The following is a 24,667-nucleotide window of genomic DNA, read 5'->3' on the forward strand; positions in this document are numbered from 1 at the left end:
TGGTAGCAGTTGGTCAGCAGTTGTTGCTGGTGGTGACAAGGAAGTTTGGCCCCTTCTCCATAATGATTTATCCCATCACTGATGGCTGCAGGGGCTGGGTTGGAATCAAGTATGGTAGTTTGGGATAGTCTGCTATTCCCAAGGCTCTTGGACTCAGAGTCCTGGGCTATCTCTATCAAGGTCCAAGGGGAGATGGTGATCAGGGTGGTGCATGGTTTGATCTGTTTGGCTTGTGCTGCCTCCTAAGTCAATTATTTATTCTTTTTTTATTGAAGTTTCACATCTTTGTTTACCTGTTAAACTCAACATGATTTCATGCAACATGAGGGAAAAATCAAGCATTTCCTAACTGTATGCAGAATTGTGCAGACGGCTTGTGGAAGACCTTTTTTTTCAGCAGCTGAAAAGCATCATTTTCACTTAGAATTCTGGACCTTCTTTCTTTGGTTTGCTATAATCCACATTCACTGAGTAGAACTTGTACTGGTCGGTGGGGTTCATTTTGTTCCAAGGCTCTGGGTTCTTTCTGTCCCAGGTGACGTCGGGGTTGAAGAGCACCAGGCGCATCACTTACAGCGTGGCCCCGGTGCCGCCTGCACCGATGAACATGAATGGGGGATGAGTCTCGGGTGCTTCTTGGCCTGGTTGATGATCGTGTGGAACATGGTGGCGGCTGCAGGACTCGGCCGCTCGTTTGCTCGCTCATGGCCCAATGTCACCACAGAGGAGGAAGCGGAGGAGGAGGAGCTATTTATTCTCTTTCTCCCTCTAATCCACTATATTCTCAACTAAGTGTGTAGCTAGAACCCCCCAGCCAGTTTGCACTGACAAAATCTAAATTGCTTTTTGATAACTTCAAGTACTTTAAATCTCTTCTACTTCTGGGTCGTTCACACATTTCCTATTTCATTGCTATCATTCAAGTAAGCAGAATTGGTACAAATTTGAATGGACATTCAGAATTTGGGACATTGACACACGCAGAGAACCACATAACATAATACTCTTTACAGAAATAGCAGTTTTTAAAAATGAACATTGTTGCTACAAGGAGTGAGGAGGAGGAGGAGAGGCAGAAGCAGTATAACTATCTTCTCCTCTGTTCAGTTTTCTATTAGGGAATAAGTAAAGCAAGTGAATAATGGGCCATATAACATGAAAATGGATCCGCGTCTACTAGGAAAGCATGGGGGAAGTCTCCAAGGTAGTCTCACCAACAGCCCCATTCATGCATCTTGGATGGTCACTGTCCGGTTCTGATTTTCTTTCCTTGGGTTCCCAAGGCTTGCTCTGTCATTAAGGAGATTGTTGTTGATGGCGGTTATCACAACCCAGAATGGCAGACTTCAGCGTAAGAACTGCCTGGGATGACTTCAACCTCTGCCATTCTCTATCGTTTGCCAGAGTCAAAGCCTTCCGTGATTTGCTCTCACTGGTTGCGCTTTGCTTTGCCTCTCCTCCCTATTGATTCCTTTTAAGGTCAGGGGCCCCTCAAGATCCAGATGCAAGTCATTCTGGGTAGTTGGCCCTTAGGGAAAGTCAGAAGTCTCCTGGGAACTTAGAAATTGCTCTATTTCCCTTTGCTTTGTGCCCAAGCACTTTTGGCAGTGATCCAAAAGGTGGGCCTTTATGTATTTTGTTTATGCTTCTATATGTACAAATTGTTTCCCCCAACAGGATGCAAAACCCTTCAGAGTAGAGACTTTCTCAATTTGTCTTCATCTCCCCACCTCCTAGCACAATGTATGGCACATCATAGACGCTTAATAAATGCTTGAATGCATTTAATTGAAAGTAAAAGTTGCCTTGAAACCAGATGTTGCCTTAGGGTGGGGGGGAGGGGATGCAAATTGACCACGAGCTTCCTTGGGTGACCTTTAAAAGAGAAATCCAACCCCTCTCTAAAGCCATCCCATTGGCCTGTGGCATGAGGTTGTCCTAGGAAAATACCCTCTGCCTTTTGGGGGATGGGCCTTTGCCCAAGTTTGCTTGTGAATCTGTGTGTCTGTTCACGTGTGCTTTTAAAATCTGTTTTTGGCACAGGCAGTACCCACAGCCTCCTCCTCCTTGAGAATGTTTCCAGCTTTTTCTTCCCCTTCCTGTGATGTCATGTTATAAAACAGCTATGATTCATCTAGTTGTTGCTATGGGGATGGGAGCTATGCTTGTCTGCCCTGGTCCACACTGTGCATGGGCAGCAGGTTTTCTGGGACTGGTTGCAGGAGAATGTGGGTTGAAGGCCAAGGTCTGTGCCAACAGAGCAGCTGCATAGAGCAGCCTGGACAATAGCTGCATTGGCTACAGAAGGGAGATTTTTGGCTCTCAGCTCATTAAGACGCCTGTGTTTGCTTTCCCTGGCACTGGTTCAGCCTGAAGAGGTCGAGAGGGCGTTGATGACCACCAGTAAGTGACAGTGTCCTTCTGTCTGAGGAAGCAAATCCAGGAAGGGGGGAGGCTGTAGAGAGAGCATGCACAGCCAGGACAGCCCTTCAAACAGCTTAAGGATTTTGCCATTGTTGGGGTAGTTTTCAAATACAAGCATCCTGTACTAAAGTTTTCCTCTCTTCTGTTGCTTCATTGTGACACAGAGGTGATCCTGGGTTGCTGAAAGCTATGTCAGTGAAGAACAAGCTCTTGAAGTTCTACCAAGCTGGAAAGGTATAGTCTAGGGATGGTTGAAGGACTGTGTATCTACCATTATCCAAGGACCACCTCTGATGTGTGGAGAGGCAAAAATCAAAAGGCTGCTCACTAGGTACTGAATGTTTTTGTCCAAGGCAACTCATGAAGATCTGCTACAGCATGGAGGGGTTGTAATCTGTGTTTACTGAGTGGAGGAACTACACCAATGAAATTACAGATGCTTTGTGAAATAAGCAAATTTTATTGCACAGAACAGTGCTATAGAAGCTGAGGGAAGGTTGGGGGTCTCGTAGAATAGTAGCCAAAATTTGAATCAGCACCAGCAAGGGATTGCTTTTCAAACACTCTTAGGACCACTCCATTCCTTAAAGGGATTAAAGGAGCACTGGACTGGGAACCAGAAGATCTGGAACTAGGGTTCTAGTTCTAGCATTCTAGAACGAGGAGATATGGAACTAGGGTTCTAGTCCTGGCTCTGCTCTTTAGGGAGGCAGTGCGATGCAGTGAATAGAGCATTGGATTTGGAATCAATAAGACCTGTCTTTGAATTCAGACTCACACTTTTCAACTGTGTGATCCTGGGCAAGTTATACAAACTCTCTCAGACTCAGTTTTCTCCTCTGTAAAATGATGATAATAATATTGGAAACACTTTCCTCACAGGATAGTTGTGAGGAGCAAATGTATTAATGTATGCAAAGCTCTTTGCCACCCTAAAGCACTATCTAAGTCAGTCCTTCGTATTATTATTACAGTTAACTCAATCTGTCATCTTGGGAAAGTCAGTTCATCTGCTAAAGAAACATTAGTTTCTTTATCTGTAAAATGGAAGGTTTGAATTAGCTATCTAGAGGAACTTCTAGGTTTAAAAAGCTAAGACTTGTCATGATTATTGAAAAATTCTATGGCCACTTTATAGTTGTAAAGTTCTTCATATTCTTTAAGATGCTTCACCATTTGGCATGTAGCATGGCTAGTAGAAAGGGCATTGGGCCAGGAGTCAGGAGGCCTGGGCTCTGATCCAGGCTCTGACTCTAGCTATTTCTGTCATTTGGGACAAATCACTTCCTCTCTATGGAGCTCAGTTTCCATATCTATAAAATGAGCCAGATAGACTTTGAGGTACCTGACATGCTATAATAATGTGACATCAGTTGAAACTAACAGAATCTCTGAAAAGTAGATATTATTATCCCCATTTTACAGATGAGAAATTGAGCTCCACAGAGGGGAAGGGACTTGTCTAACATCACATACAGAGCAACTTAACAGCAGCACCAGGATTAAAACATGGCTTTTTCATTTCCCAGTCCAAAGCTCCTTATTGATGCACTTGGTTTTAACCCAGTATGATAATATGGACATTGTCATAAAGCATTGTTGAGATTTCTATTTTCCTGAATCTGTGACAAGCATTCAGAAGTCTTGCCTTCTGATTTAAGGTGAATATATTATGAATTATTAGTTTTGGGGGATTTTTTTTAAAATAATATTTTATTTTTTCCCGATTGCATGTAAGAACATTTGTAAACATTTATTTTTAAAATTTTTGAGTTCCAAGTTTTCTCTCACCCTTTTTTCTCCTCTCTTCTCCCTGAGATGGTAAGCAATTTGATATAGGTTATGCGTGTGCAATCATTCAAAATATATTTCCATATTAGTCATGTTATGAAAGAAAACACAGACAAAAAAAGGAAGAAAAAGAAAATGTTTTTTTGAAAATGTAGGCTTAGATCTGCATTCAGACTCCATCAGTTCTTTTTCTGGAGGTGGATAGCATTTTTCATCATATGTCCTTCAGAATTGTCTTAGATCATTATATTGCTGAGAACAGCTAAGTTATTCACAGTTGATCACTGTATAATATTGCTGCTACCAAGTACAATGTTCTCTTGCTTCTGTTCACTTTACTTTGTATCGGTTCATGTAATTCTTTCCAGGTTTTTCTGAAACCATCCTGTTCAATATTTCTTGAAGAACAATAGTATTCCATTACATCCGCATACCACAACTTGTTCACCCATTCCCCAATCGATGGGCATCCCCTCAATTTCCAAGTCTTTGTTACCCCAAAAAGAGTTGCTATAAATATTTTTGTACATATAGGTCCTTTTCCCTTTTTTTTTACTGAGATGTTTTTCAAATGTAGGCAGAACCACTCCAGATACTTGGCTTTAAGCTCTGCCTACTTAATCACTGTACCAGAACCACATGCTCATTTATATTCTCTGCATTATTATTATTATTATTAATAGCAATAATAATAAACTTCTTCATATTAAGCTGGCTATTACATTCTAAGATAGCATGGTGAATAGTAATAGCCAAATCAACTATAATTATATTAACTATCAATTTTCCATGTTACTGATGATGCATAATGGAGCAAATAATCTAAGACATATTTGTTTGACTTAGCTATTTGCCTTTGAATACGGTCGATGCTCAGGCAACTCACAACATTTCCAGATAAATACCAAGGTTCTCCTGGAAAGATATGACCCAAAGAGAACTAGAAACTTTCCTATTTTGTGCTCCTGCTCAGATCCCTTTACCAGCCATAACCGGAAATGGAAGCAGAATCTCAAATGCAAAGCATCAGCCTACATTCTCAGCCTTCATTTGACAAGAATGCCTTTTCACGTCTTTCTTTGAATGATAGGGAGAGGAAACTCAGAGTGGAATTGGCAGACTAAACCTTAGGGTAGATAATTTTCTAGCAAATGAGTAAAATTGACTCTGTTTTATGTTTATTGTCCTCCACGGTAGTTAAGTAGTTGTCGTCGTCATTGTCGTCATCGTCATAGTAGTAGTGGTAGTAATAGCTAATATATACATACATACACACACACACACACACACACACACACACACACACACACACATATATATATATATATATATATGTATGTATGTATGGCATTGAGCCAGGAGTCAGGAGAACTAGGTTCTGATCCATGCTCTGTCTCTAACTTCCTGTGTCATTTGGGGATCACATCCTCTCTCTGGAGTTCAGTTTCCTCATTCAGGGGTGGGGAACCTGTGGCCTTGAGGCCACATGTGAGGCCCTTTGACTGAATTCAAACTTCACAAAACAAATCCTTTTATTAAGATAATCAGTCAGAAAGCATGGCATTTTTGAATGGAAGGAACCTGAAAGGTTATCTAGTTGAGTGATGTCAAACTCAAATAGAAATGGACTCCACCAAACCATATGTAAGGATTCCTGTTAGCTGCATATTGACTTAGTTTTAAATTGTAATATTGTGTATGTTTTATTATATTTTTATTTATTTTGTTAAATATTCCCCAATTACATTGTCATCCAGTTTGGCCACACTCTGGAGCACTGTGGACCACGTGTTTGACACCTCTGAACCAGTCTACCCTCCCCCTTCACATTTTACATGAGGAAACTTAAGCCAGGGAGGGGAATTCATTTACCAACTCATACTTGGAATCAGCGATAGAGCTGGAATTAGACCCTAAGTCTCCTGATTCCCAGCTCTACAGTCTTTGATTATATTAGATCTGTTACCCACTATCCCACTTCATTCACTCTATTTCCAGCTTTAATTCAATTCTACTCCATCTGCCGTGCCTGCCCTTTTCTCAAAAACCTAATAATTCAGACTGTGTTCACCTTAAATCAGAAAGCAAGACCTCTGAATGCTTGTCACAGATCCAGGCAAATAGAAATCTCAACAATGTGCTTGTCCCATCTCCATATTGTCATAGTGGGTTAAAATCACATGCATCCATAAGGAGCTTTGGACCGCAAAACAAAAACGCTGTTTCCATCCTAGGGCTGATGCTAGACCAGTCCCTTCCCCTCTCTGGAGCTCAGTGTCTCATCTGTAAAATGGGGATAATAATATCTGCTTCTCAGGGATTCGGCTAGTTTAATAAATAGGGACTATCCTTATGCCCGTTTTATAGATGAGGAAAAAGAAGCAGCCAGAGGTTAAGCGACTTGCTAGTCAGTATCCCAGGCTGCGTTTGAGCTCGGATTCTTCTTGACTCCAGGGCCGGTACTCCATCCATTGCACTACCCAGCCAGAGTCCTGGTGTAAAGCCCCACTCATGTCCATTTAGTTATAACTCTGGTCTCTCCCGTCAGAGAACTCCTAGTTTAGTATCAAGCTATAATCTTGGGGTTATGGGTCATTTTTGAGAAGTAGCTATTCCTCAGTTTCCTATTTCAAAAATGGATAAGGTTTGAAGAAGACATAGATAGCTATATATTGGAATGTGAGGAATAGGAGAAATTTTGACTGAAACCCCAAGTGTTTCTCCAAGCGCGTGTATACTATCAGATGAAAGCGGACGGGTAGACGACAGTAGAATCCAATAGGTGCCAGCTCTTGAACAAGGTGCTACTTTGTGAAACCTACAAGTTTAATTCTAGTTTACTTGTAAGCTGCAGACAGTCAGATTCTTATTCTGACCACTATTAAGCATATGAAGGGCCTCAGGGAGTTTAAAGTATGATTGAGACCTACATAGTTTGACTATAAAGAAATTTTCTTATGTGATTCAGGGAAACTAGTTTCATAACTCTATAGCCATATATAAGACTTCAAGAACATTTTAAAAATAACACAAGTAAAGGTGATTTGGTACTAAGGAGATGTGGCACTGAGTTATGACTGGTGGGGTGGAATTAGGGAAGATTTCTGGGGGGGGGAATGAATTTTAAGTCAAGTTTTGAAGATGGGAAGAAAAGTGGAATAATGGGGAAGAATAGTAAGGATTGATTTTTTTAAAGTTTACAGGTGCAAATGAATTAGTTGTGCTCAAGGGCGGGCCGCTAAAGATAGGGGTATACTTTTGTGAACATGAAATTCTCTCTGAAGACTAAGAATTCAGCCCGTTTTTATTCAGTTGTTTTCAATTGTGTCTGACTCTTTATGACCCTATTCGTGGTTTTCTTGGCAAAGCTACTGGAGTGGTTTACCATTTCCTTCTCCATCTCATTTTACATATGAGGAAACTGAGGCAAACTGGGTTAAGTGACTTGCCTAGGGTCACACAGCTAGTAAATGTCTCCTGTCAAATTTAAAATCAGGCCAGATTTGAACAAAGATGAGTCTTTCTCACTCCAGGCCAGGCACTCTATCGATTGTACCACCTAGCTGCCCATAAGGATTCAGCATAGCCTCTTCCTAGGTGAAAGAAGTCCAGCTGAGCTAAAGGATAAAGATAGAAACCTGGCAGAGGCTAGATTTAGAATGTGGTGGTAAGCGTGAAGCTATAATTGGAAATTCTGGAACTTGGGGGCTGGAAGATGACCACAAGGTGCAACAGATTTCCATAGGCAGGAAATATCCTCCTCCCCCAAACACAATGCCTATACCCTGAAGTAAAGCCCCGAGTGCCCCATGCTAGTTATGGCTTTAGGTAGGAGAAAAAATAGCTTTCTATTTACTAAAATGCATTGCTGAAGGTACCCACAGAGAAAATCACCAGGCATTGCATACTCAATCATTTCCCTGAGTCATACTTTTTATCTCTGAGTCATACATTATATAAGTTTGATTGTCTGTGTAGTGAATCGCTCTATAATGAAGCATAAACATGTTAGCCCTTTTGTGAACTAGGACTGTTGGTTTTTCTACAGATAATACTTGGCTGCCCTGGGTCTGCCTTCAGAGTTCATTATGTAGTTGACCTGTTTCGGGGAATATTAGAGTTCTATGTAGAAAAATTTTGCATGGGTCATTTTATGAGGATAACTGAGGCCTGGTTCATTTAGAGACAGGGATCAGCCCATTTGGAGCACAATTCTGATGCTGCTTCATATGAGCAAGAGGCTGGAAAGCCTGCTTCTGGAAGAGTAGCAATGACGTGTTATGGAAGTACCTTGGAGAGATTGTGAAACATGCTTAGACATTCTCCAACTGGTTCTGCCTGTTAACAACATGTGTAGGAGAGGTCTTTTTGATTGACTGTGTAGCCAAAATTGGAGGTATGTCCAAAAAGGCCTGGGTCAGGCTCAGACCTAGTTTCTTTGGTCATTTTCTTTTCAGCTGAGCTCCTGGAATCCTTCAATCACTGATAAGAGACAATACTATAAGAGACTAGCATATGCCAGGCCCCTGTTGTAGAGTTATATTTTCCTACCTCAATGATGAAAGTAATATATTTAATTTTGAAACAATTGTCAAGATATATTGATTATCAACCAACCAATCAATAAGCATTTATTAAGTTGGGGAGGGGGTCAACAAAAATAAAATTTTTCTTACCTTTGAGGAGCTTACATTCGATTGAAGAAATAATATGTACCCATATAAACAAATAGAAAATCTATATAAAGTAAATGCAAGGTAAGATTGACCAGAGTGCAGGGTGGTGCTTGCATGAGGGGGAGGAGGCATCAAGAAAGGCCTCATGTAGTGGTGGCATTTGAGCTTATTGTGGAAGAAAGCTAGGGATTGTAAGAGGTAGAGAGAGTGAATGCCAGGCATGGGAAATAGCCTTGGGCAAAGCCTGGAGATGGAAGATGTAATATCATGAATGAAGAACAGGTAGGAGGTCAGTTTGCTTAGACTGCAGAGAAGTAAAGTGATGTATAATAAGCTTGGAAAGGTAGCCTGGAGCTAAATTGTGACGGGTTTCAAAAATAGAATAGTCCATGTCAATCAGTTTCTTTTCTGTCTTATTCGGTCTGAATGACCATTTATTAAGCACCTGTTCTATGCCGGGCACTAGGGATATATGTTGAGCTCTAGGGATTCAAAGATACTGATACAACACACACCCTGATTCCAAGAAGTTTATTATCTAATGGGAGATGTGCACAATAATTATGGTACAAGTAACAATGTACAAAGGAGAGATCTTGGGGAAAATGCTACAAGAGATTTGAGAAGGGAGAGAATTGGCAAAGTAGGCAGTCATAGGATCATGTTGGTGGTGGTGGTGTTTGGTCATTTTTCAGTCATGTCTGACTCTCTGTGACCCCATCTGGGGTTTTCTCATCAACGATACTGGAGTGGTTTGCTATTTCCTTCTCCAGCTCATTTACAGATAAGGAACTCAGTCTGAGAGAGGTTAAGTGACTTGTCCAAGTTATATAGCTAGTATAAGGTGAAATATGAAGCTAGATCTTCCGACTCAAACTCTAACATCCTATCCATTCTGCCATGCCATCCAGTAAATGTTGTTGGTTGGTCAAAGTCATTATTTTAAACCATGAAGTCTGAAAAATATTCAGACAGAAAGGTTTGATTAGAAATAGATGATGTGTTGTCAGGAAAAAAGACAAACTGTTGGCAAAATTGGCCTTAACTTTTGGAGAATAATTGGAAAAAGAATCATCTTGAGAGTTCTCAATAGGACTCTTTGTGTTCATACACAGCCTCCTTACCCAAGGGACTTTAATGACTACACCTTCTGCCTGCTAATTTAGGAAGGTGGGAAAAAGGACAGGCAGAGGTAGGAAAGCTAGTTTCTACCAAATGAAGGGTATGCAAGTTCAGTTCAATTCACCTTGAGTACTTTGCCGATGTGTATTAAATGTTGTGGAAGTTGAAAGGGGATGGTGTATGGAAAAGAACTACACTTTTTAGGATGTAGAAGAATAAACGTCCCTGCTTGGAAATCTTGTTGTTGTTGTTTGTCATTAGCTCTCAAAGAGGACCATGACATTGGGGAGGTGATGCCATGACATGCAAGTAAATCGGATTTAAGTGAGGGAAGACTGTGCAAAGCCTCACTTTCTCCTCCAGGACCATCTGGGCTTAGTGGTAAGATATAGATCAGGATGACTGGAGATGTCCCTGGATGCAGTAGGAGACCTTGGCCTTGTCAAGTTGGTCTTTAATAGGTCTCAGGTTGACTGAGGAAATGCCCGTTCAGTGATTAAAGCTAGGTAAGAAATGTGGCAGAGAAAAGCCTCTTTACCTAGTTAAAAAAAATCTATCTGAGTGGGGAAGAACCTCAGGGTTTCTGGACAAAACAGAAACAATTGCTATTTACATTCATTCTGAGCCAGTTAGGGCCCAAACAATGACCAAGGAGGGCTTGGCTTGGCACCTATTGTTGGCCAATCAAGGAAAGACAGAGTGGTTTGGGGTTAAGGCTGGTCTTTAAGAAAGAAAAAACAAAATAAAACAAAAAATGTTTCAGAGATTAAAATTGACATTCCCTTTGGGCAGAGCAGCAGCAGGCAAGGGTGTGATGGACAGAAGAAAGGAAAAGAAAGGAAGAAAGAATGAAAGAAAGAAAGAAAGAAAGAAGAAAAAGGAAGCAAGGAAGGAAAGGAAGGAGGAAAGAAAGAAAGAAAGAAAGAAAGAAAGAAAGAAAGAAAGAAAGAAAGAAAGAAAGAAAGAAAGAAAAAAGAAAGACGGAGAAAAAGAAAAGGAAAGGAAGGAAGAAAGGAAGAAAGGAAGGAAGAAAGAAGCCAGTTCAAATTTGGACCACAGTGGACAGCTCCTTTTCTACTCACAGAGGTTTTGTTTGTCCTTCAATGCGGTGACATGCAAGTGAATTGGATTTAAGTGGGGGAGGGCTGTGCAAAGTCACCAGCCTCACCTTCTTCTCCTTTGACATCTAAGTCAGTTCTAAACTATTTGACTAGCTCATGTAGCAGTAGAGTAAGGCTTCTTTCAGGAATCCCCAAAGAAGGAAGTACCATAGATAATAACACTAAATTATTGTGATCACTGCAACTGTCAACACGTTGGCCTGAACCACAAAAGCAGAAGGGACACTGCTTCCTGAATGAATCTGAATCAATCAAAACCTTTTTTTTTTAAATCCCACTGTCTACATTAGGGGTTCTTTACTTTTTTGTGTATTCTGGACCCCTTCAGAAGTCTGGTAAAACCAGATTTCTGGACCCCTTCTCAGAATAATGTTTTTAAATGCAGAAAATAAAATACAAAAGGATTACAAAGGAAGCAAAAGGTTAGTTAAGATAAAGATTCAATTTTTATTTCCATCCAATTTCAGGGACCCTCTGAAATCTATCCTCAGACTTTGTTGGGGCATGTGAACCTAATGTTAAGAACCTCTGGTCTACATGGTTGCCTTTTAAAACACTGCTCCCAGTTAGAGGCCTCTTTCTATGCCTAGCCCCATAGATTTTTCATAATGAAAAGTCATGGTATTGTGAGAAACAAAAGAAGGAATTCTGTTTCCACAGGATTAGTGATAACAGGATATAAGGCAGAGGTGACTGGTTCTAATCAGAGCTGTGACCTAGTAGAACCAGGCTTCTGATGAAGTAAAAGGTCAGAAGCTTGTAAGCATACTTAACAAACTGTTTAATATTATCCAACACCCCCCCCCCCAGCGTGGAGCAAGCTAATTTAAATGACATGATGAGGGAGGGGGAACATATCAAGGAAAAGAATGGGAAATAGAAGGTTCAGGAAGTTGCATCTAGCCAACGGGAAACCAAGGGGGAAATTTGAATCAGGAACAGGGCATAAATAGCTTTGCGTTTGTCTGAGCAAGCATACTCCATTAGGGAGTTACCCATTCACTAGGAATGTAAAATAAATGTAAAATAAAATAAGAGCTTTTCCTGGCTTCACAACGAGTATTGTTCTTTCTAGAGTGAGCACATTTCTCACAATATTTTGTGAGTTAAGGGCTAATTTGGAAGTTAAGACTGGTCAAATTCAATTCAACACGCATCAAGTACCAACAACATGCAAGGAACTGTATACTAGGCACCGAGAATACAAAGGCAAAAATTAAACAGTCCCTGCCCTCAAAGAACTTACCTTCTGGGAGGAGGGTGAGTACAACATGTACATAAATACCAAATAGATACAAGGCAAGGCAAAGTAATCTCAAGAAAGAGAGAACATTAACAACTGAGGCAATGATGGCGGCCAAAGGGATCAGGAGGTGCTTCTAAGGGAGATAGCACTTGAGCTGTGCTTGGAAGGAAGCTACCAGCTTAAAATAAACCAGTGCTTTACATAGATTAGCTGGAAAAAATGTTTGTTGAATGGCATCAGGAGTATCATATTTAATTTGGAGCCTTTATATGCCTTCAGTGTTTGGCAGCCATGACAAAAGCGTAAATTCTGGGTCCTTAAGCAAAAAGTCACCTTTTATTAATTATATATTTTTTAAAAAGCCTCACCAATGGAGAGGGGCCCCTAAGCAGAATTAACCAGTATGTGAGTAGTAAAGAAAAGTGCTTCAGCTATATTTTGTTTCACCATGCTATTGTTACAATAGCATGTTGTAAAATTAGTCTCAGACAAGATGACCTTCTTCAGGATCCTAGAAGAGAAAACTTATTTCTCTAAGTTCGTTTGTTTACTAAAAGTAGTGTTTGGTGAAGAGTCTTCTTTAATTTCAGCCTTCATATGGGAAAGACTCTTTCTCCTTGCTGGATTTTTTAGTGAGCCTTCAGTCTTTGCAATCAGGAATATTGCTTATATATCCAGGTTCTCCCTACCCTTACTTTGGGCTCTGGGATATCATGACTCCGAATGCAATATGAGAATTTTGACCTTTCCCTCTCCCAAGCAGAAAAGACAAGTAAAAAAACAAACTTAGCAGAATGTTTTGGCCCTTCTGCATGGTTTGGCTCTCATTTTCTTCTAAAAATGGCCATTGGTATGGGCCAATAGAAGGATTTGCATTCTATCTCATTCCTTACCCCAAATTAGAACTTCTTTGTTTTTCCAGAGTTTCTTGGGAACCTCCCTTTTTACCACATTGAGAACATCTGGTTGATTGGTTCTGTGTTTAGGGGCTCTTAAAAATTCTTTGAGGACCTTTAACAAAAATTTATTGTTTGTGCCCTATACAAAGGAGAGGTAGGAAGGCCTAGTAGATAGGAGAAGACCTGGGTTCAAGTCTTGCCTCTGCCACTGGCTGTATGGCCCTAGGCAAGTCACTTAAATTCTCAGTACCTAAGCAACTCTCTAAGATTATAAACTTCAGAACAGCTGCAAAATCTATATTGGGAGAGAAAATTTCCTCAGTGTGAGTTCCCCACAGTGATGAAATCACAGGTCTGGGACAAAGCAAAATGTACAAGGAATTATGTTAAATTCTAAAGCTGCAATTATGAACAAAACACTGACTCTTTCCCTCAAGAAGCTACTTCCAGTCTTACTGGCTGGTACAGCATAAACACAGACAAGAATGAAACAGGGTGTATAAGGGGTGACAATTGAAATCAGGGGATCAGATGAGATCACCAAGAAACAGAGGGTTGAGAATGAAGAGTTGGCGGTCTAGGATGTCTCATAAAGTACCCAAACCTGGGTGGAGGTGGGAGAAGAAGAGGAAGATAGGATGGCAAATAGGATGAAGGAGCTAGTAAACAGTGAGAGAAGAGTTGAGAGAGGAAAGAGGAGACAGCTGATGAGAATGAGTTCCCAGAAGAGACCAGAAGGGATGGGATCAAGGACACAAAAGGAGGAGCTATTCTTGTTAAGGAAGACTAGCATCTGGGACCTGATCAAAAGAGGAGAGGATTGGTGGACATGTAAAGCAATTTTTGGTGTGTGGAAGAGGGCAGGTGAAGGTGCTCAAGGCAGCCTGAATCTTAATCTTAGTAAAGTAGGAGACAAGGTCATTTGTGGAGAAAAGGGGCGTGGATGGTGGGGGTGGAGACAGAAGCCTTAAGAAAGAGAAAAATGGTTGGAAGAGCCACTGTGAGGAACATGATAGTGAATTAATCAGAGATGATAAATGATAAAAGGATTGCTGAGTAGTAGTGAGGGGCCCAGTGAGATTATATAACTTGCTGCCAGTACTGTAGCCATCCTCCTCAGCATCTTCTTCCTCTCCCATCGGAATTCTGAACTCTGGCTCTGGAACTACCTCAGGGTCTGGTTAAGTGAGTGGTTGTCTTATCTTACTGTGAACTGTGCCTCCATTTCATTTTCTGTCAAACTGTGCAACCTTGCTTATACCTACTAGCTCCTCTTTATGTGGTGTCTTTCCCCAGTAGAATGGGGCAGAGGCTGTTTTACTTTCTAACCTTCATACCCCTATGTCCCAGGACATAGTAAATATGTTCATCATTCACTTACCAATGAATTTTCAGTGGCTCTAATCACCATTTTCTTAGGCCAATAGCAGCATTTAGAAGCTTGGAATTGGAAGTATAGGAGGCAGGTAGTGTGTAGGTGGGGAAGCAGTGTTAAGGTGGAGACACTCAAGGGTTAAGGATCAGCTTACAGTGGAAGATTTCAGAAGACAGTGGATTTAAGAGTGAAGGACATTGCCTTGTTGATTTAGTTAAGTTGTAGAATTCATATTGGGAAGAGAGGAAAGGGAGACTAGGAGAGGGGAGATCAGTTGGGAGAACAGGGAAGGGGTTAAGGGACTGATGATTGTGGGTCCATGCAGAAGAAAAGATCATCATTAGGGTGGTGAATTTCAGAATTCAAGGTATTGAAGGTTGCAGAACAGTTGCAAGAACAGTGGTAGGTGATAATGAGATCTACAATGTGACCATTCCTGTGGAAGGTAGCTTCAGGAAAGAGCCAGGTTTCAGTTAATACCAGGAAATGGAAGGAGAGTAAGAAAAAGAGATTGAAGATGAAGGGGAGTTTTTTTTAAAACAATATAGAGATTTATAGAAGGCACAATGGAAAGGACAGGCAGAGTAGTGTAGGGGACCAGAGGAAGAAGTTTGAATTGGATATTCACAATAATAATAGCTAATATTTATATAATGCTTTAAAGTCTGTAAAGTACTTAAAATACATTACTTCATTTGATGAAACACATCATAGTGATGAGAGTGGGGGGAGTCAAAGGATAAAAGGAGGGGAGGATAGGAAAATGCTAGCCATAAGGAAAGGAAAGGGGACTGTCAAATATAGAAGCTGATATGATCAACCTGCAGGTTCTAATTAGAACGTTGGTGGCAGATGTATCTACCAGGTGGAACCCAGCTCTTGATTGAAGTGGATGGAGGAGGAGGGAAGAGGAAGGTAGGTTCAAGCTTATGGTGGGCAGCAGGATCATCCAACTCTTAGAAAAAGTATATGGAGACACAGGTATGAAGAGGAAAGAGAATCCTACTAGGAACAAAGCCCTCTATTTTAGCCTTGGCCCTATCACTAATTCATTATGTGACTGTTAGCAAGTCACTCTCTTTTTTGGAGAGTTTCTTCTTATATAAAATAAGGAAGGCAATGGTTCTTCTTACCTTTTCATGGGTTTCATGGACTCCTTTGATAATCTACTAAAGCCTATGGACCCCTTCTCAGAATAAACATTTTAAGTGCATTAAATAAAATAAATCAGATTACAAAGGAACTCATTTATATTGAAATATAACTAACAAAATGTTGAAAAAAAGAAAAAAAAACTGAAAAGTTCAAAGACACCAACCAGTTCAAGCTCTCCTGGACTGGAGAAATGATCTCCAATGACTCTCCCAGGTTTAAAATACTGGGTTCTGTACATGTTGCGATCTTCAGATTTTCGGAGGAGTCAAAAGTGAAGAAAAATTCATCCTGGCAGTTTGCCATTAAGATTCAGATTTGTTCCTTGCATGCATCATTTTGATAATCAGTCAACTCCTTTAGGTTAATAACTGCCTTGTAGTTTCTTCTAGGGCCAACGGTGACATGGTGGATAGAGCACTGGGCCTGGAGTCAGGAAGACCTGAGTTCAAATGTGGCCTCAGACACTTACTAGCCATGTGACCCTGAGCAAGTCACTTAACCCTGTTTGCCTCAGTTTCCTCATCTGTAAAATGAGCTAGAGAAGGAAATGGAAAACCCCTCCAGTAGCTTGGCCAAGAAAATCCCAAATGGATATACAAAGAATTGGACACAACTGAAAATGACTGAACAACACCACCACAAAAGTGCCTTCTGAGCCATCTATTTTCTTTTAATTAAAAGATAATACTCAATGATAGGGACTGATACTATAATAACAAAATAACAAGTGATTCTTGACATTTCTCCATGTTTGTATGGAAATGAATGAGCTACACATATCGTACAATCAGGACAAATGTTTGAAAGTTAACATAGGAAAATCTCAGGCCTCAATTGAGCTGGGTTTTGGAAGATCTCAGACTTATAAGGATAGCTGCCATTTCAAGATTTGTAAAGTGCTTAAGAGTCTTTAAAGATTCCCTATTGTCTCTACAATATAACAAAAACTACTTAGTCTGACATTTAGAATCACATATTTACTAGTCAGTTTGGTTAGGCTGCCGTATGTTCCCAAGATTTCTGTGAAGAAGACAGGTGGTGATATTAATTGTAAACATCTTCAACAAAAATGCACTGGGGACATAATGTGTGTACAGATTCTGTTAGGCCTTGGGGATACCAGGAAATGTAAGATGCTGTCCTTGTTACTCAAGTCTCATTAGTGGACAGGACATGAACATAAAAAAAATAGGTATAGAATACCACATATTAAGGGCCTTAGGGACAAAAAATACTACCAGTATTTCCTGTAGGGAATGATTATCAAGGGCTGGGATGGTCAGAGAAGGCTGCATGGAAATGATGAAACATGAGTTTAGCCTTGGAGGAACAGTGAGATTTAGATAGGACGAGAAGTGAGAAGTCATTGTAGAGAGAGGAAATAGCATGAATGAGTGTTCAGAAGGAATGTACATGATAAGTTCATGGGAAAATGAGTTTGGAACAGATTAAGTAATGAGATGTAAATTTTAAGAGGTGGGAAGGGTCCAAAATGTCAGACTAAAAATTTTAGACTTTATCTTTCAAGTAGTGAGAAGGCTCTTTAGCAAGAGGGTAATTTGCATATTAAGGAGTCGAAGTGGGATGCTATTTCAATAGTCCAAGTATAATGGGATAAGAACCTAGACCATAGAGGTAACAATAGAAATGGAGAGGACAGATGAATAACAGATATTATGATGGAAGAATTGCCAAGCCTTGGTGACTGACAGCATTTGGAGGGTAAGAGGTCAGTCAAGGGCCATTCCAAGGTTTCTAACCCAATGTTTCAGTTAGTTGGATACAAATACTAATTTAAAATGCAGGCCTCTCAGTTTTGTCCACTGTCTTGTGCAGTAGACCAAGTAACTTCTCTCTGTAGCTAATATTTAATCAAACAACTGAACAATTTACAGTTATTTGTTAAGCCTTACTATGTGCAAGGCATTATGTTAGGCACTGGGGATATAAAGGCAAAACAAACAAAATCAGCCCCTGACCTCCAGGAGCTTACATTCTATTGGAGGGAATCATACACAAGTAAATACAAAATACATACATAAGGTAAGTTGGGGGAGTGGCACTAGCCACAGGGGTGGTGGTGGGTCATGAAAGACCTCATGTAAGGTATGGTACTTAAGCTGAACATTGAATTGGTTATTTTAAGAAGCAGAGAAGACAGTCATGTATTCTAGGTATAGGAAACAACCTGTGTAAAGGGAGGGAGATGCAATGACATGGGTGAGGAACAGCAAGTAGCATAATTTGACTGGAATGAGTGGATGAAGAGTAGTATTCAAAATCACTTGTATTCCGTAGCTCTTGGGTAAGGTGTGTACATAAAGATCTTTGAAAGTTCAGTGGTTTGATTCTACTTCTTTCTTTTTTAAATTAAGTGTCTTATTCAGTATTTGGTATTGAAACATTTATACAACCAATAAAATCAGCTTAATAGCTATTTACATTTAAATGAATTACCATGACATAAAGTATCATGACACATTTTGAGGAATTCTTTCTAAGTCCCAATCAGAATTCTGTCTTGTCAATTTGTTCTTCTTCACTTTTTCTTTTATATGGATATATTTAGAGTATATTTTGTCTTTCTGGTGAATTCACTTCCTATCATCCTGGGAAAACCCTTTTTTACGATCTAAATCATCTAAACCAGAATGAAGTCAACATGGAAACCAGTGCTAAAACAGGCAAATATACTAAATTCCCTACAGGTCAAGGAAAGATTATATATGTTGGTCAGCTTTATCACACTGGTAAATTCCCTTATCATTAGGTACAACAGGGAGATAAATAATTATTGTTTATATTTATTATAAAAGAAATAGTTATTTCTTTTATAAGGACTTTAACTGTTTCAATTTTAACACTCTTTAAATAGGCATATAGAATCCCAGCACCCCTGAGCTATAAAGCAATTTAGCAAAGAAACATTTCTGCATGATATTAGTAGGAAACTAGCTTTCCTTCTTACAGACAATGTATTTGCGCAATTAGATCATTTATGTTAGGGAAGGCTTTGTAGAGTGAGCCAATGTAGAACATCTTTTGTGTTGTTTAATTACACATGAAATATGAGGACCCCTAGGCAGTGCCCCTACTGCTTCTGTACAGATGGGGCTACTTAGAGTGTGGATGTGACTCCTCCCCCTCTTTGTTCCCATGAATTCTCTCTTCTCGTAGCCCCCCAAGAAAATCATTCTTCTACCAAAAACAGGAGAGGGGGAGGCAAGCTGTTCAAGTTAGATTTTTAATTATTCATTTTTATATCCATCAATTATTCATGGCGTTCTGATAATATTTAGAAAGTATAATAAAATTCGTATTTTTCTTCTATTCAGGTTTTGGGTACTGGCAATTTACTAGCTATTCTACAGAAACATAGATTTCTCTGGTTGTATTTTTCAGTAAGTTAAATATGCCCAGAGAGAAATAATTCTGGACTAAATAAAGAGCTTTTAAGCCAAAATACTTGTCTTAATTCTACCAGGTTAGATGATTTGGGAAGTGTATTCTCTTAGCCTTCTGGATATCTATCATTCAGTAAGTAACTGCTCTGATCCTTGAAAAATAAAAAAAAAATGTTTAGACTTTCCTGAGCTGTTTGTAGTGGAATTAGCTTTAAGTATTCTTTGTGAATTTGCTTAATTTTCCTCTGGGGCTCCAAATTGCCTGTCCATATTTACCCAGTAATGATGTATTTATTTCCAAGTTTTATCAAGGATTGGACCGGAAGGCAAAATACCGTAGTTCCCTGTGTATAAGATGCACTTTAATTTGGAGGCCCAAAATTTGAAAAAAAAAATATATTATATAAAGTTATTGAACTCAAGTTTTACTCATCTGCTCATAGCTTTCAGGCATCTTTTGGGCAAGTCTGGTGCAAGTACACATGCTTAGTCCATTCTGTTTCATGAATCTGAAGCACCAGTTATGTCCTCCTTTGAAATTAGTAACTTCTTTTTCATCAGCAATTCTTGCCTCATGCTGAACCATCTTTGTGGACACAGGAATTCCAATTGCCCTTTGCTCTTCAATCCATATCTTCAATTTCCTCTCTAAATTAGGCCATTTTGCTGACTTGTCTCTCATGGCCTTCTTCCGCCGTGGCATTTTCAGTAGGGTTTCTTCTTCCCGTAGCCAGTCTCAGATTGTTTTCTCAGTTGGAGGAGGACCAAATACGTTCAGCAGCACAATTTCCATTCACTTTTGCAAACTGGATCACTTTTAACTTGAATTCAGCTCTGTACGAAAATCTTTTCTGAGCCATTTCTGGGCAGAATGTGGCAAAATGTAACCTAATGTACCGGTAATGAATACGAAACAATAAGCGCGAAGACAACAAGCACAAAAAAGCAGGAAATGCAAGTAAAAAAAATCTACAACCACTGTATAAGACGCACCCAGTTTTTAGACCCCAAATTTTTCCAACAAGGGTGCATCTTATACATGGGGAAATACGGTAATACAACTTTGTAAATTTTCTAAGACACTATTTTACTTACCACAAAAGTTTCAGCTTAAAGTTTAAAACCCCTCCTCAAAAAGGCACTTTTGGTGGTGTGAAAGTTGAATTCTTTAATTCAATCATGTAATAAATATTAAGATTTCAACCCCCATATATATTTAAAACCATTTGAACCTCCCAATAGTAGGCATTTAGGGAATATTCTTTATAATCTGACCTAAATATACACAGAGTTTCAAGCATAGCATCAAATTTTTATCCAGGAAAAATCTAACACAAAAGAATATGGCTCATTGTAAAGAAGAAATGCTTATATATATTGAACTAAGAATGAGCTATCCAAAGAGCAGATGGTACAAATACTAAGAAGTGGGTTGTGTTCAGTGGGGTGTCCTGGTTCCCTCAGTATCTTGCTCCACAAAGTTACTTTGAATTGGTTTTGTATATATTTTATATATACCTATATATTTGTGCTCAAGGGTAGGGTGGTTGATTTATTCAACCTTCTCACCTCCCTCCCCCCTACCTCACCCTACCCCCACTTAAAGTAAGAGAGAAAATATCCAATCAGTCTCATAGGCCTTAGTTGTTATAGTTGTTCAGTTGTTTCCAACTCTTGGTGACCCCCTTTGGAATTTTCTATGCAAAGATACTTCTCCAGCTTATTTTACAGATGAGGAAACTGAGGCAAACAGGTTTAAGTGACTTGCTCAGGGTCACACAGCTAGTAATTGTCTGAGGCCAGATTTGAACCCAGGTTTTCCTGACTCCAGGCTCAGTACTCTATCTGCTGTGCCACCTAGCTGCCCATAGGCCTAAGTGTCCATTGAAAAAAAATCAGTTCAGATAGGTAGAGGAAATTTGACCTGCCTCAAGGATCATCTATAAATTATCGAGAGAGTTAGGAAGGGATAGATTTGAGAGATTGGAGCAAATGTAACATTCCAGCATACCCCTGAGGAACGAAAGTGGGACTGAGCTATGGTAGAGAAAGGAAACATTGAAGACAAGTATTGGCTCTCCTGGCATCTAAGAGCAACAGACCCAGGCTCAGGGAAGTCCCAAGAAAAGGTAGTCTCTTTCCTCAACTTCTCCTGGTCCCTATATATTCACAGACACTATAATATAATCTGCTATTACCCAGAAGTTTCTAGTAAACTGAATTTTGCCTCAATAGCAAAGAGGCCAGGAGTTAACTAGAGATAGATACAAATGTAGAGTTAGACAGAGAGACCTACAACTGCCTAAATGTTGGGAATTTTCCTAACTGGGGTCTCAGAGCAGTTGTGTTTGAATAATTTTTCATCTAAAATAAATTCCTGAAAGCTGCATAGGAGGAAACCTCACATGAGGAGTAACATCAGGGGCCAGGCCCTTGGATTATACCAGCATTCAGTTTCATCCCTGTTATTTTTTTCTGTTTACTCCAGTACTTTTTCTATTGCACATCTCTGCCTCCTACAAACTAGCAAATATTGCCTGTAAGCAAGTGGTTTTAATTGATTAACTCCTTAAGTTTAGCCTTACTTGACTATCCCTGACTTAAAAATAAGAACTTCGTTGAATTTTCAGTAGTTTGTGATAAATCAGTTAACATTTAATGTAAAATTTAAAATACAAAGTTCTTTCATCATTTTCTCAGGAATTTATAAATTTCTACTATGTGAGCCAACAATCTTTTCCTTCCATGTTCATAACCCTTACTGAGAGCAATGGGGCAAGGGATAATAGTGAGGGAGATGTAAATAAGCCAATGAGGCAAGCAGACCCATGTTCCACCTGTATAAGAAGCATGGCTTTGGCCCTCTGAGACTACAGCATATGTCCTCTCAGTGGGAAATTCTACTTCCATGAGAAGATTTTTGCCTGATCAAGCTATGCCAAATGTATTTGAGAAAATAATTATTTGAACTAGATTTCACTGCAGGTGTAGCAAAAATATTTGAGTCCCCAAGTAAAAGTGTCAGAAAGGTTCCCTAATTCTTCCAAACAATTTATACTGTATAAGAGTTCATTGTTCTTTGATAGAATTTGTGTTAATTTATCTAGGCTGGTTCTAATTTTTTCTTTTGTAGTTCATTTATGTCTTGTTCAATGTATTTTTTCTGAAATCAGATTGTGCAAATTCTCTCTATTAATCTGGATATTTTATATTTCTGCAACTATTTACATATTTCATTTAAGGTATGAGTTTTATTGTTGTATAATTGGGAAAAGTAGTTTCTAACAATTTTCTTTATTTCCTTTTCATCTGCTATGCTTTCTCCTGTTTCACTTTTTTATTTTAATAATTTGGCTTCCTTTCTTTAAAAAAATCAAGTGAGCTATTCCTTTGTCTATTTTATTGATACTAGTTATTTGTTTTGTTTCAGTTTTATCTTTTGACTTTCAGAATTTCAATTTTTTAAAAATCTGTTGCATTTATAGGGTTTTAAAAATTGCATTCCCAATTCATTGATCTTTTATTTCTCTCTTCTGTTGAATAAAGTGTTTACTTTCTTACAGTCTTAAATCAAAGAAGCAAAAATACATATTCATGCCCTAAGCTTGTCTTTCTTTTCCTACTCCTTTGACCCCTGAGGACAGTGCATTTCTGAAGGGAAAATTATCTTTTCACTTTCTATTAAGATGTAAGCACTTGATCGTTATTTAATCCTCATCAGATAGCTCAAATATATTTACCTTTTTAGGTTTCTTTTTTGCCCTGTATTTGTATTTCACAGTTTGACCTAGGTGTCGTTTTCTCAACAGGAATGTTGAAAAATCCTTTATTCTATTAAAAATACATTTTTCCCCTCCAGAATTACTTTCATTTATAATTTAAGGATACACTGTTCTTGATTATAAACCATTTTGTTTTGCCTTTTGCCATGACATATTTCAAGATTTTCTATCCAGTAGAGTTAATTTCTACCTAGTCTTGTGTAATCTGTCTCTGATTCCTTGGTACTTGATACCTTTCTTTTTGGATGCTTTTAGTATTATTTTTAGCCTTGGTTTTTGACTATTAACATCTCTTTCAGGAGGTGACTGGAGAATTTTTTTCTACTTTTACTTTAACTCCTGATTCTAATAGTTCCAGATAGTTTTTAAGACTTCTTAGGCTATAGCAATAATAATAATAATAGCTAGCATTTATATAGCACTTTAAGGTTTACCAAGCACTTTACATAGTTTATCTCATTTGATCTTCACAACAGCTTTATAATATAGGTATTGTAATTAGCTCCATTTTATAGATGAAACAGAAACATAAAGAGAGTAAGTTACTTGACCAAGATCACACAGTTAGTGTTTAAGCCACGATTTGACATCAAGTCTTCCTGACTTCCAAGTCCTGTACTCTATTCATTATACCACCTACCTGGTAACCAGGTTTTTGTTAGTTATAGTTTTCAGGGAGTACAATGATTCTTAAATTATATCTCCTAGTTTTGTTTTTCTAAATCCATTGTTTTTGATAGGAGATACCTCACTTATTCCAATTTTTCCAGGATTTTGACTTAGTTCTAATATTTCTTGCTGCTTCATTGAATCATAGAATTCTGATTGCTTCATTCTATTTTTCAGGATGTCCATTATATGGGTGAGATAGTATCATTTAATTGTATTAAATTTCCACCTTCTCTTTTAAGTTATTTATTATTTTTTCAAGTATTATAATCTCATTCTGTATCTATTATTTTAATTCTCCTTTAATTTCTTCCATCTACTATAGGAGTTCTGATGTCCAATACATTCTGTTTTCTGAGGTTCTATTTTTAGGTATGTAGTTATTTCCTTCTTTTAGGATTTTCTTTAAACCTATAGCATTTCTTTATTATATTAGAGGCTTTTTTCTGTTTGTTTATGGCAGCTAGGTGGTGCAGTGGATAGGTTGCTGGGCCTGGAGTCAGGAAAATTCATCTTCTTCAGTTAAAATCTGATCTCAGACTAGTTCTTAGTGTGCCCAGGCAAGTCACTTAACCCTGTTTGCCTCAGTTTCCTCATCTGTAAAGTGAGCTGGATAAGAAATCACAAACCACTCTAGTATCTTTGCCAAGAAAGCTCCAAAAGGGGTCACAAAGTGTTGGACATGACTAAAAACCAACTAAACAAAATTTTTGTTTGTTTATATCTTGATCCTTGTTATATTCATTTGCCCCTCTCACACTCAGGTAGGGTGGCCACACTAAATTTTTGTCTCCTGCTGTAGTCCCAGAGTGGCACAATGTCACACAACAACTAGGTCCTGGCCTTTATATGTAATATGATGTATGCTCTCCATATTTAAGCTCTTTAGTTCAGTTTAGCCATTGTTGCTCTGTCCCTGTCATGGGGTAACTGGGTCTTGATCCTACTCCCTCTACTGTAATTTGTGGCTGGGGGGCTGTCTGTAGTTGAGCCTTGCCTTTTT

At 39.0% G+C, this 24,667-nt stretch overlaps 1 protein-coding gene and 1 pseudogene across 1 annotated transcript in view; one reads left to right on the top strand and one right to left on the bottom strand.

The window, feature by feature from the left end:
- Positions 1-396: 396 nt before the first annotated feature.
- Positions 397-665, bottom strand: LOC118844871 (annotated as a pseudogene).
- A 1,687-nt stretch (positions 666-2,352) lies between these two features.
- The window catches only part of CAMSAP1 (calmodulin regulated spectrin associated protein 1), a 119,097-nt gene continuing 96,782 nt past the window's right edge, over positions 2,353-24,667 (top strand). The window contains exon 1 of the mRNA XM_036749580.1: positions 2,353-2,403. The gene's annotated coding sequence lies outside the window, so the exon portion shown is untranslated. The remainder of the gene's footprint in view (positions 2,404-24,667) is intronic.

Source organism: Trichosurus vulpecula, chromosome 3 (genome assembly GCF_011100635.1).
Source record: "Trichosurus vulpecula isolate mTriVul1 chromosome 3, mTriVul1.pri, whole genome shotgun sequence".
Lineage (NCBI taxonomy): Eukaryota > Metazoa > Chordata > Mammalia > Diprotodontia > Phalangeridae > Trichosurus > Trichosurus vulpecula.